At 39.8% G+C, this 12471-nt stretch overlaps 1 protein-coding gene across 2 annotated transcripts in view; it reads right to left on the bottom strand.

The window, feature by feature from the left end:
• Positions 1-12471, bottom strand: part of LOC117154049 (RNA binding protein fox-1 homolog 2) — a 330394-nt gene that overhangs the window by 269149 nt on the left and 48774 nt on the right. Inside the window, exon 2 of one of the 2 annotated variants that reach the window (XM_076617305.1) lies at positions 1620-1664. The exons of the other annotated variant lie outside the window; for it this stretch is intronic. The gene's annotated coding sequence lies outside the window, so the exon portion shown is untranslated. The remainder of the gene's footprint in view (positions 1-1619; positions 1665-12471) is intronic. 2 annotated transcript variants of the gene reach the window in all.

The following is a 12471-nucleotide window of genomic DNA, read 5'->3' as shown; positions in this document are numbered from 1 at the left end:
TCTTGAAAGGTAAGGAACGTCTCAGTTTGAAAAGTGCTAAAACTCGTAACGCTACAGTCTTCACGGACTATTCCAATCACGAAGCTCGCCCTTCGATTCCTTCACGAGCAAGAAATCACCCCGCACCATCTATTTTTTTATGTCGTCTTTACGTCACGTATAGAGTTATTGCGGCAAGATTCGCGTTTCGAGAAACGAAAGGAGACAGAAGACGCGTCGTTAAAAATTGCTTTCCCCACGGAGGGTATTTCTCCAACTGTCCCCGACTCGACTCAGCGTTCGTCGCCCTTCCTACCAATTTCAGACGCAATCATCTCGCTCGTTCTTTTTCGTTCTGTCTTTCTTTTTCATTTCTATAACATAGAGCGCGCGTCGTATACATTTTCGATGAAACGCGTTACAGGCGCATGCATTTTCCCTCCAAACCACATCTGTCCCGCGTCGTTCTCTTTGACGCTGTTTCTCCACTAGTAGGTGGATTGGTTTTGAATGTCATATAGAAACGACCGTAAATTTCTTTTCTGAAATCTTCTTTAAAATGTTTGATCGCATGTACGATTACTCTTCGATACAGTGACCACTATTTCCTGTTGCTTCTTGTTTGAACAACTATACCTTTCGTTTCTCAAAATAATACTTGAACGATCATCTATTTCTGCGATAATTTCACGAATAATTTATTATATATATTATAATAAGAATAGAAATTTTCTATCGTTAAAAATATTATTCAATATCATTTTATTGGAACTGAGACTTTTTGAAATTTTTAAGGGAAGAATTTATTGGATGATGCTTATTGGACAGGAAGTTGGAAGTAATTAGACAGCCGTCAAACACGAACAGGAATTTCTGCGCGAGTGGCAGCAGTTCATGCCGGAATCTGCGTAAACTCGGAATATTATTTACTCAGCGAACTGCCTTCGGTAGCTGCGTTCTTTATGCACACGCAGTTCTACGCAAATACGGCTTCTTAATGCTGTGTTTGTTTTCGTCCCGTATAACGTTTTCGTAGCGCGAAAACTTTGCTCTCAATGCCGTAGTTACTTTTTATCGTTAATTGCATATTAATTTCCAAGAATAATACACACAACTCTAAATTTTAATTATCCCGCTACGATATCTTCGAATAAAATTCGCGTAATAAAATATTGTATTGTTCAGACGCTGGCACATATTTTCATAGAAATTTCCTTTCTATTCGCCGCTTCGTCAGATCTTTTACTTTATTTGCTGTACTTGATGTTTGACAAAGGGCGGAATTTTGTTATTGAGCATAATTTATTAATAAGCAGTCTATCGCGTACGTTCGTGCTTTTGTGAGAAATTTAAAATTGCGAAAATACGTAGGATAGATAAAATATACGAAAGCATAGAAAGTTTCTACAGTGTATAATATTCAATAATTGAAATCAATTTCTGCTTAAATTCCACTTCTTTAACTAGCTTTATAAAAAGCTACGAGTACGAATTAACATGCGCAGTTTACTCATCGAATACATAACACAATTTCGTTCACTACTGATTATTCATTCGTCTGAAAATTTTGTACCAAAGAGAAGACAATACTCTAAGAGCAGCGATACCGCGTTTCTATGAACAATATTAACGCCACTCACCTGACTGCAGGAAGGAAAGCCGGACAGGACGAGGCTGGCAGAAATCTGAAACAACGCAAGAGGATCCGGAATTATGTTACACGAAATTTCGCCTTCTGGTTTTAATCACCGAGCTGAGTAATGATTCAGTCACGCTTAGACACCCGCGGATGCAATTTTCCTAGGAACCCATAGCTTGGAAATTCGTGGGAAAGTCCCAAGGAAAGGTCGGGGTATAGGGGTGAATTTAATCAAGTCGAAGTTCGCTGGAAAGTTAGAGGATAAGAGACCTCTCGTTAGACAAGGTTCGTTTTGTTGGGACGAAAGAGAGAATAGAAATGTTTGCGATTAGAACGACATTGTCAAACAAGTAATTTTCAAGTTCTACAAACAACGATTAACTGTTTCTATTAACGTTATTTAAAATTCATCTCGTCGCACCACTGTTGAACATAAAATTGACATTATAATTACGATTATAAATGCCTCTAATGTGCAGTTAAATATACTGTGCGTGAACGATTGTAATTATAGCGATACAATGAGGACAAGTGAGCATTTACACGTATAATCGTGATTCTATTTGGGTAAAAGTAAATAACAATTTTATTAAAATCCTGCGCGGATACACTATCTGTTATCTGAATAAAACTAAACATCACTTTTACTAAAATTATCTACGGTAAAATTCGATTTATGTGAACTCGTTAAAAGTGTTTCATCAAACATTTCACATAATAAGATCCTCTCGGTCACTTATAATTTTCCCTCGTATACAAGTTCACGTTCAGATTAAACGGATTCAGCTAAGACCAAGTCATGTCACCAGACTTCATTCGTACACGAGTTCACGTTGCGGTAAGTAGATTCAGCCGACCGGAATTCATGATCAGACACCATACATAAACGATTTCCTGGCAATAAGTGCAGCCCTACCGCATATATCCTTAGTAACTACAACAGCCAAGCATGTACAACTCATCGAAATGCCTGATTCTATCGTTAATTACCAACAAGACCGAAAAAGTCAAACTCAGACATTTTTCTTACTATCTATTGGGTTGGCAACTAAATGATTGCGGATTTTGTCATTAGATGATATTGACCAAGCGAATAAATATCCTAAGAAATTATTCATTATTCCGTATATTTTGCGTATTTTCGCATATTTCAATCTAAATGCATAAACGATCTAATCGTCGTAGTATTCTTTAGAATAAATAGAGAGGCGATAGCCAAAATTTTTAATAACGAAACTCTCGAGCTTCGCTTCGTCGTAAAAATATTAAGATATGTATAATTTTATGTGCTAGACTAGGTTAGATTCGTAGTAGTGATACTTGTATGTGAATATCAGTGCGTGGACGTATGTGTATGAGCAGCGTCTCGAAAACAAATGAATGTAAACTGTTCAGTCGGTTAACAGTCGGATATGGAAGAAAGTGCTGAGACGCGTATGAGTGTGTATCGATGAATATCTTTGAAATCGCTTATCAAATAAATATATAACTATTCTAATATGAATTCTAATTGTAAATTTAGTGTTCCTATACCATTATTTCGGCTATTAAGATCCAAAATTCTCAACAAAAAAGTACCAATGTAAGAAGAACAGTGAAGCTTCACATCGAAAGCGAAGTGATTTGTTTAAATCAAAATTGGCTGATTTGAAAGACCTTGATCGCAGGTTCTATGAAGCACGACAGTCTCGAAGCTCGATTGTTTGGCGATTAAAGGGGGTAGCACGAGCTTCGTGAAAGAACGACGGAGAAGCCGAGGAACGCCCGGAACCTCGAATACATTACACCGTCGCGTTAATACCTGGGCCGCACGCGACGTTGTTCCGGTGCATAACATACTCGATTTAACTGCGTTTAGTTTTAAAGCTCGCGGACCGTTTTCCCCCTCGAGCGATACATCGAGTTCCACTTCCCGTTTCCACCTGGCGTAGCATTAACGCCCGGACTATCGCTAATGTGCGTTCTCTGTCATGGAAACCGGCTTAAACCGACGTCCAACAATCTGTTTTCTCCATCGTGATCTTTTCTCCGAACTGCTTCCACCCTTTCCCTTCCCCTTCGTTTCTGTACTTTTTGCTGTCGCGTTTCGATCTTTCGTACGAGAAATTGGAACGAGACGACGATTCGTTTTCAATGTTCGCTAGAGATTCAACATGCGTAAATCTGGAATTTAGTTATAGAATATTCTCCTTTTTGGTATTTGATTTAAGAGATAAAAATTTGATTAATGGATGATTTATTTTTAGCGTTCGTAGTAGCTGGATTTAAAACTAGAAATATCTGGGATTTAACTAAAATCAGATTATTTAATTGATAATGAAATTGAAACGTTGATTGATTGGGCCATTCATTCGGACGATTGACAATTTAATTGTATTACATTCTCTTATTGGTTTTTCATTTGAAAAATCGGAATGTCGATGATTCTGTTCTTCGTGCTGGTTGAAGATCCAAAATTTGTTCCTTTTCTAGCGTATGGTTCGATAAATTGAAGTATCGATAAACGATTCATTTTTAATATATCCATTTAATCGTTATCGTAGAATGTTATCCAGCTTTAATCACTGATCGAACATTATAGAAACTAGTCGTTCGGAATATACGTATTTCTAACCCTGATCTCTTCCCGAAAATTCAAACTCAAACTCTCTAAATCCTGGATTCGAGACCTCGAATCGATTGGAATCGCAATTGGCCTACCACGAAGCTCCAACTAGTTCCGATTTCACTACCGATCTTTGCCAAACTTCTCTCTGCAAGTCGTCTTCGAAGAGCTTTAAACCCCCAATCAGAAATTTTCGAAGGATACGGCTTGAAAAGTCTCGAAGAGAATCTAGCGGCTCGGGGGAAAAAGTTGGTTCTTTCTTCGTTTCTGTGGTAATAAGCGCTGGTCTAGTTTGATAACGCGGTTCAAGCTTTGACGTGACGGGTATAATTAAACAAACGAAGGAATGGAAATTATCCGGACTGGCGGCTGACTCGACAGGTCGAGATGAAAATTCCGCGGTGGAAGTAATTCGCGACATCTCGCAGGACCTTTCGATGAGAATTCCACGAGTTTCGAAGCCTGTAAAAGCCGATCGATCGCGTTTAAGGAACGACGCGGATCATTTGCATTTCGAAGATCTTTCAGTTCAAGGAATACAGAAAAATCATCGCTTTTAAGTTAGATTTAATTTCAACATTGATAACGCGATGGAAATATTATACTTTTGATTATATTTTATTTTATTTTAGTTCTAATCGGAAAGGGGTGAGATTCCTCTAGTGTCCAAGGGATCTCTCGTTGCCATTACCACGGAAATAAACCGAGTGCCTTTCGCTTCAGCGAAAAATCGCCGCGATAAATCCTCGCGACTCGTTTCGACGAAGTTATTTACGACGCCGACTTCACCCTCCTATATATTGTCCGATGCTGTTTATAGTCGGCCATTTTTCCGGTCGCTCTACCTCTAACGATGCGTCTAGCGCTTTTAAGTTTAACAGGTGGCAGATCGTCGAGTCGTCTGTTTGAAAAAAATATTTTCTTCTCTATCTCATCGACCAATCAATTTCACAAATTCTCGGTTGATTAGAATTTCACTTCGGTTGTCTTCAGTTAGTTCCTAGTTTCCGCCGATAGAATTCCTTTCGATGATTCAACGATTACATTCTTATATCGTTATTTGTTACGTCTCAAGAATCCAAATTATACCGAAAATTCGAATCTTCTATCTTCGTAAAATAAAGGAAATTTCCTATGAAATTGATTTGTTAATTTCTATCATCTCTTTGAAATTTCATACCCCCGAAAATACGCCCTCCTCTTCTACCAGTTTCCCCTCGAAGCGCACTGTCACTTCGATCAAACTCCCTCGAACAGGCAACCCCCTGTTATATTCGCCCCTGGCAAGATTCCCAGTGTCGTGCCTTAATTTTTGCCAGTCGATTACTCGAAGCTGTTGCTCGCGAAGTGTATTTCGCGATCGCGGGGGTTAATTTCACGGCGTGGTGAGCCGTGCAACACGGCGAAACGACGCGTGACCCAGTTAACTCACTCGCTTCCCGGTGCATCGACCCGAGCGAGCGTTTATTAAGGGTGGCAAAAGGGTCGCGAGTTACAGTTCGTGGAAGGAGGATGGGCCAACGTCGCAGAGTAAACGTCCCTTAATTAAGTTGTCTAGTCCGCCAGACCGATCCATCGAGCTTCTTTATCGAGAGAGCTAGTCCCTGATGCGAAATCGATGACACGCTCGCTCTCCGAGAGGACGTCGCCTGTTTCGTCCTCTTACTCTCTTTCTCTTCCTATCTCCTTTTTTTCTTCTTTTTTCTCTCGTTTCTCATCTCTCTCTCTCTCTCTCTCTCTCTCTCTCAGTCTCGAGGGAGATGTTCAATAAAAATTCCTCAAGAGCCTCGACTGGCAGGAAATGTCGTCGGTGAAGCGCGTGTACGCCGAGATCCTCTGGCGGAATCGAAACGGAATTTCATGGGACCTTCGAACGAAGACGAGGGACCGGACGTGGCGGCTTTTTAGATTCTCCGCATAGCAGACGAGGACAACCCTGAAGGTCATTTCGTTCGCGACTAGCTCGTGCATAGAGTTTCTGCTTACTATGGTATACTTAACGGAAATACTATTTGCTTCAGCAAATATCAATTTCAGTCAATCAAATAATAACCGTTGTTACGTCCGTGACCCTCCACATAAAACAAACTCGTTCCCTCGATCAGAGAAGATCACTAGACGTCTAAACATCTTTATTCGGACCCGCAATAATCCCAAGGACCGTCATAAATTTTAGCATTTTTTATAATCAAGACCCTCAGATTCCTAAAGTATCTTTCAAGTCGAAAGGTTCCTTAGGGTTATTGCTCATTCCAGGAAAACACGAGCAAACAACATAATGCCACCCACGAACGACCTTTGGTCGGGGGCGGCCAGCACCCACCAGTTTTTCTCTCATCCAATTGGCAACGATGTCTGTTGCCCTCGCTTTCTTAACGAAAATTACCATTAACGAATCCGCTTGTCTCATACTCTGGACACATCCATCAGTGGTTTTTTCCTCCCCGACATCACCGTCACCGAACTACTTGCTAGTAACTTTGAGATCTGAACACATCTGACTTGCTGTTAACATTTCGCTGAGAACGCTTCTACACGCACCACGCACGAATACTCGAGTGTTCACAGTTGTTGGAAATAAAGTGTATATTTAACCTGCTGGCTCGGTGTTATAATCATTCAACCACCCGTATTATCCTAAGCGAAACAGGGGATCGACTGATTCGTGGCGTCGATTATCGTATCGTATCGTAACGAGAATTTACGACTCTCGTTGACGCGTTATACCGCGAACGCGTCTCTCCGTGAAACGGTCAAACAACGGTGCTTGATAAATAACGAGGATCGAGACTACACGTTTGTGGATGATTGAACAAAGTTTAGAACTTGTCTTGGGAAATGGAGAATTTTTGACAACGGGATTACAAACGGAAGATTTTTATATCTAGCAATTGGAAACCACAGTGAAAATTCACGATAAGTAACAGTTTCGTATGAGGGCAATTTCATAATCCAATGTTTTATCAAACAATTATTACTACGATCGTTCTTTCGCTAGGTTTGACAAAATCCTCTCAAGTTCGTTGATTTCAGGAAACTGGAATAATCTGAACGAGCTTGACCGGCGTGTCTGGCGTTTGCCACAAATTCCACGTAGTAAAAATGTTTTAATCTTTTTCGCGATGATTTTACACGACCGGTTCGTTTTATTTCTCGTTTGATATTTCGATCTTCTACGCGCGTATTTCCAGCATAAATTTCCGCAACATTTTTCAAAATTCACGTTGATACACGTAACCGGGGAATCGAGCCAATTGCTAATGTATAAAACAGCGTTTGTTCCCGCATAACTAAATTCAAACCAATATCGGGACGTGCAATATAAATTCATTTTGGTGGCTCAGTTAAATCGCGGAATTGAAAACGTTGACTCTTGAAATTTCTGCCAGCCTCGCCGTTAAATTACCGTCATTATATCCGTCAAATCACTAACGGGTGCTGAACTCGATTGCAATTTGGTCCTGCATGTAATTTTCCAACGATCTCTCGATGCTTGACTTGCTGTAACGAGAATTATTCACAGAAGCGCGCATGTATACGCGTATTTGATCGTTGTGTTTCGTTTCGATCCATCAAAATCTGTACAAACGTACCATTCTTTCCATTAACCAAGAAGCTAATTGTCCCTTATGTTCGAATAATAACCGTCAAATCAAAAGCCAAATGGAAATTTCGAATTTCCTAGTTTATTCATCTGTTCAGCTTTAATATCACGAATTAAATCAGAATTTTACGCGTTCGTAACGAAGTGGCGATGCAAACGGATATTCTACTCATTTGGTGACAAAATGTTGTTCCAAGAAATAAACCGTGAAATCAGAATAATTCGATGTATGACAAATGTTTAACAGATTAAAATATAAGCACCGATGATTGAAATTTCTACCAAAGAAACTGCGCAATGTATATTACGCTTGTGTATTCAAATTTACGCTATAAAACGGATATAATTAAATTTCGATGACTTACATAAAATATATATAATACCGAAGCTTAATCAAAAAACTAAAACGTGTTCTAGAACTTCTGAACAAGACTTTGTATCGTTCTAAATACATGAAATTTTCATATAAGAAAACAAAAGTAGCCATTGTTCACATTGCTCATTCTCTACTACAATAGTTCTAGCATCGATAAATTTAACAAGTCGGATTAAGCGAGTCGCGACGGAACTTCTGATGTAGTCAGCGATTAATTCGTTTCTTAGAAATCTCCTCGCGGTCGCCGCGGAGGTGCAATTAGTTTGACGAATGGTTCGAATTACGAAGAATCTTGTCCCGATAATTCAAACGTGCCGTCGAAAAATTCCTCTCGAGTATTCTTCGTGTAGAAAAAGCCAGACAGGAACGCGCGAGCATGTAAATTCTATTAATTCATCGTTTCGTCGCGTCTTGTTTCTCCGCGAGCGAATCATTTGTAATGAAACGTTTCATTATTCTTGTTTTCGAGGACAGGTTGAAAGTCTTTTTGTCGAGTAATATGCAGAATTCAGAAAGATATATGGTAATTTCCTCTTGCTTTCGAGAAACTCTGATTGCCATTACGTGGATGCCAGTTAGCGATTTTCTACCTTCGGAAAAGAAACTTTCTCTCAGGTTTCATGTAATGTGTGAAAGTAAGTAAAAATGAAAACCTATCGATGCTAAATTGATGCTGTTTGTACGTATCTCCAACGCTATTTAAGCGTGATTATATCTATTAGAGAGTAGCGTGATCTCATCTTCTTAAATGAAAACGTGTTAGACTTTTCGATTGAATTTGCTCGCGGATATTTATCGGAGAACGAAAAATTCGATAGCCTCTCCTTCTGATAAATTGTATGAACGTAACGAAATGTAAACAAGGAAAGATAACGAACTGTAAGTAATAAAATATAATTATAAAGAAAATTATTTTAGCCTTGGAATACCAGAGAGGAAGGCGAGACACGATGGAGTCGTCGTGTAAATTTCGCGTGACAGTCAAATTCCGAAGACGAGACACGCGCAATTTCCCGCAGGGCGAAATTACTGCTCTTAACGAAATTAAAGGCACCCTATGTCGCGCGCCGACGACTCTATCCTCCGTTTCATACGTCAAAGCTACGCTCGCGGTGAATTTTGCGCGCATAATCACAAGCAACCATGGAGCACGTGCTTTTCAAGATTCGAAACGTTACAAATTCTCGATGGATCTCGTGGATAGAAACATCTCAATCGTTCGTAGTAGAGAAGTAGACGTAGAGAGGTAGTTCTTGGAGACGAGCCAGTCTCTGTCTGTCTGTCGGGTTTGGTTTATTTGGGCCTTTTCGATTAATCGGTTCGGTCGACTAAAGTAGAAAGCGGCTTCGAGCGTAGAGGTTGAGGGAAGGAAAATTGAAAAGCGTTCGAAGAAGCAAGTGCAGCTGGATTAGAGGTTGAGCAATCTCCCGAGAACGTGATCTTACCGCTCTTATTATACCTTCTTGTTTTTTCCGTTGAATATGTTGGAGGTTAAGCTGGATAAAAAATTCTGATAGAAAGATCGTGAATGTTTTATACTTAATATCCTCAGTTTTATATATGTTACGACTATAATAAGCATAGGTTATCATGGCAGGTCTTTAATATCGTGACAAAAGATACTCAAGGAAGTATATAATATATATGGCAAGTAAAGAAATATTTTATGAGAATAAAATTCGCGTGTATAGTATCAAGAATAAAATAAAAACACAAACATGATATAGAGAACGCGTAAAATGACGTTAGGAGTACGCAATGTAAATGTTAAACCTTCGCAGTCCAAGCAGCATTCGACGCTACGTTCCAGCTGATTTTTACTCGAGAAGCTACTTTCAAAAGCTATTCGTAATATGGATGAACTTTCATATTCTCGAGCGAAACAAAACCGCAAATCTTCGTGCAATAACATGCCGTAACCTAAACCTTGCTGTAGTCGTAAATCATCTAAGCCATTTTTTATTTGCAAATCATTTAAATCTCTCCGTATGAACTGAAATACGTACAAGGTGAGGTCTCTGATCTTTACCATAACAATTCGCTCGATATCGTAGCTGCCTCGTAATCAAACCAAACGGCGCCGACAACTTGGACCTATCTCCGAGTTTAAACCGTAACAGGGTTCACTTGACGCGATGCAATAGTAAACTTCGAGTTCGACTTCGACGTTCACGACTATCGAGACGCAGGTAAACCTCCTAATTGCCAGTAGCGTTTCAGGTACGCGGCATTATTCGAAGCCGGCTTGCACTCGATAATGAACCAGCAAGCCGGCGCTCACGACGTTGTTGCGAGCAAGGATCGAATCGCATACGTTATTGGGATAACAAGGGAATTAATTCCGAACCGTTTCGATCCTCGCCCCCACGCCCCTTCAGCACGTTGATCGACTCACTTCCGCGGAAACCTGGTGTCCCCTGACAACATACGAATTCTATGCAGCTCCAAGAACAGAGAAATTTTGGTGAGACGCGCGATAATACGTATTCGTCGATGAAACGATAGAGGAAAGGATTGAGACGATGAGAAACGTTTGATGACGAAGAAATGGGAAAATAAGATTTATATCGTGAGATTTATTGGATTTCTTATATTTTGACACCAGTTTGTTGGTTGATTTTTTCTTGAACGATTAGCTTCTTCACGAGTTTATGAATATTTTTGTAGTCGTTAAGAGTTTACGAGTACATCGAGGTAGGAAGGATTTTATTCAGAAAAACATGGATCGAGAGGGTGAGAAACGTCCTTGGACAGCGAGAGAGACGAGAAAGAATATTTATACACTGGTTGTTTATTAGATTTTACATGTTTTGAAGGACGTTATTTGGTTTTTTATGGGAGAGTATCTTTTGAAACAGTTTATGAAGATTCTCCTTTACACGTACGTTTCTAAGAAGCGCAATTTAACGATGGATACAAAGATGAAAGGGACGAACGTTTACACTCTGCGTGCTTATTGAATCTTTAATATTTTTAGAGCGGGTTATTTGGTTAATCTTGGGAGAATATTTTCCTGAACAACTAATGATGGAATTTCATTAAAAATGAATTAATGGTATGCTTTCTTAATTCGAGGAAAAAGCAAGATTAGGCTTCCTCTTTGTGCTATTAAGATCTACCTTTTCTTTTTCCAATATGTTGTTCATAGATCTAAAACGTTGATTTAATGATACAAATTGTAATCCGCTAGAATCACTGCTAAATTATTCATCGACATATCCATACCAACTTTGATAACAGAAGATTCGCGGAATTCTCATGCAATTAATACGCCATCTAATAAATGTCCAATTTATACGAAACTTATCCAGTTTCGCGTCGCATTGACTTTCATTAGAAAAGTTCTATGGAACTTGGAAGGATGGAGAAAAGTTGGCAGAAGCTACGAGACGGACAAGAACCGATCGAATCAATCGACCAACCGGAACGAGTAATTGCTAAATAAACGTCGGGCCGGCGATGGCCGCTCGTTAAATCGTTAATTTGCGATACCGGGAATAATAATGCAACGCGATGAAATATTCATACGGATATTCGCCGATGTTCTCGTTTATCCCGCGCATTGAGTGCCGATTATTTCGAAAACAGTCGGCGAGGACGCGAGGCGAAATAAATTTCCAAACGCAATAATCGACACCTGTCTTTTTCTTCCTCTTTCTTACTTGCTTCTCGACGATTCTACGTTCCGCTCGATCGTCGAAATTGTCGTAGGCGTGCGGACGGTGCAAACATTTTCGTTGCTACGATTTTTACGCGGCCATTATAAATCGTCGTTTTAATGATCGAGAGGTATTTCATTCAGCGCACGGTGAATATGCGGTACATTAAGCGAGATACATTCTACAGGCTGGTTCATTATGCGTAGGAGCCGACTTCGTCGATATATTCCACGTTAAAAAACGATTAAACCGCCATTTGAATGTTTTCGAATGGCCGCTGCCCATTTGTTAACGTTTCATTAAATCGAGTTGACGATCGAGAGAGACGTATTTCCATAGTGCACGCTTCGAATGTTATATTGTATGGGATTCGTTTGACCGAAAAACAATCCAAGGGGAGATATGCTCAATTGCTTGTAGCAATCGAAAAAACTAACATTACGTTCATTTATCCGACATATCGGCATGCACCAGATCTCCCGATTCACGCACGAGATCACATCTTTCTCTGGAAGCAAGATGATAGATATAGAAAGGACACGATCACGGAATATTATCGAAAAAGCTTCGCAGAAGAACCGGTTATCGAGCAGAAGATAGAGATAAGTA

This window comes from Bombus vancouverensis, chromosome 3 (genome assembly GCF_051014615.1).
Source record: "Bombus vancouverensis nearcticus chromosome 3, iyBomVanc1_principal, whole genome shotgun sequence".
Taxonomy (NCBI): Eukaryota; Metazoa; Arthropoda; class Insecta; order Hymenoptera; family Apidae; genus Bombus; species Bombus vancouverensis.
Note: the sequence above shows the minus strand (reverse complement) of the source record. Positions and strands in the feature narration are given on the sequence as shown.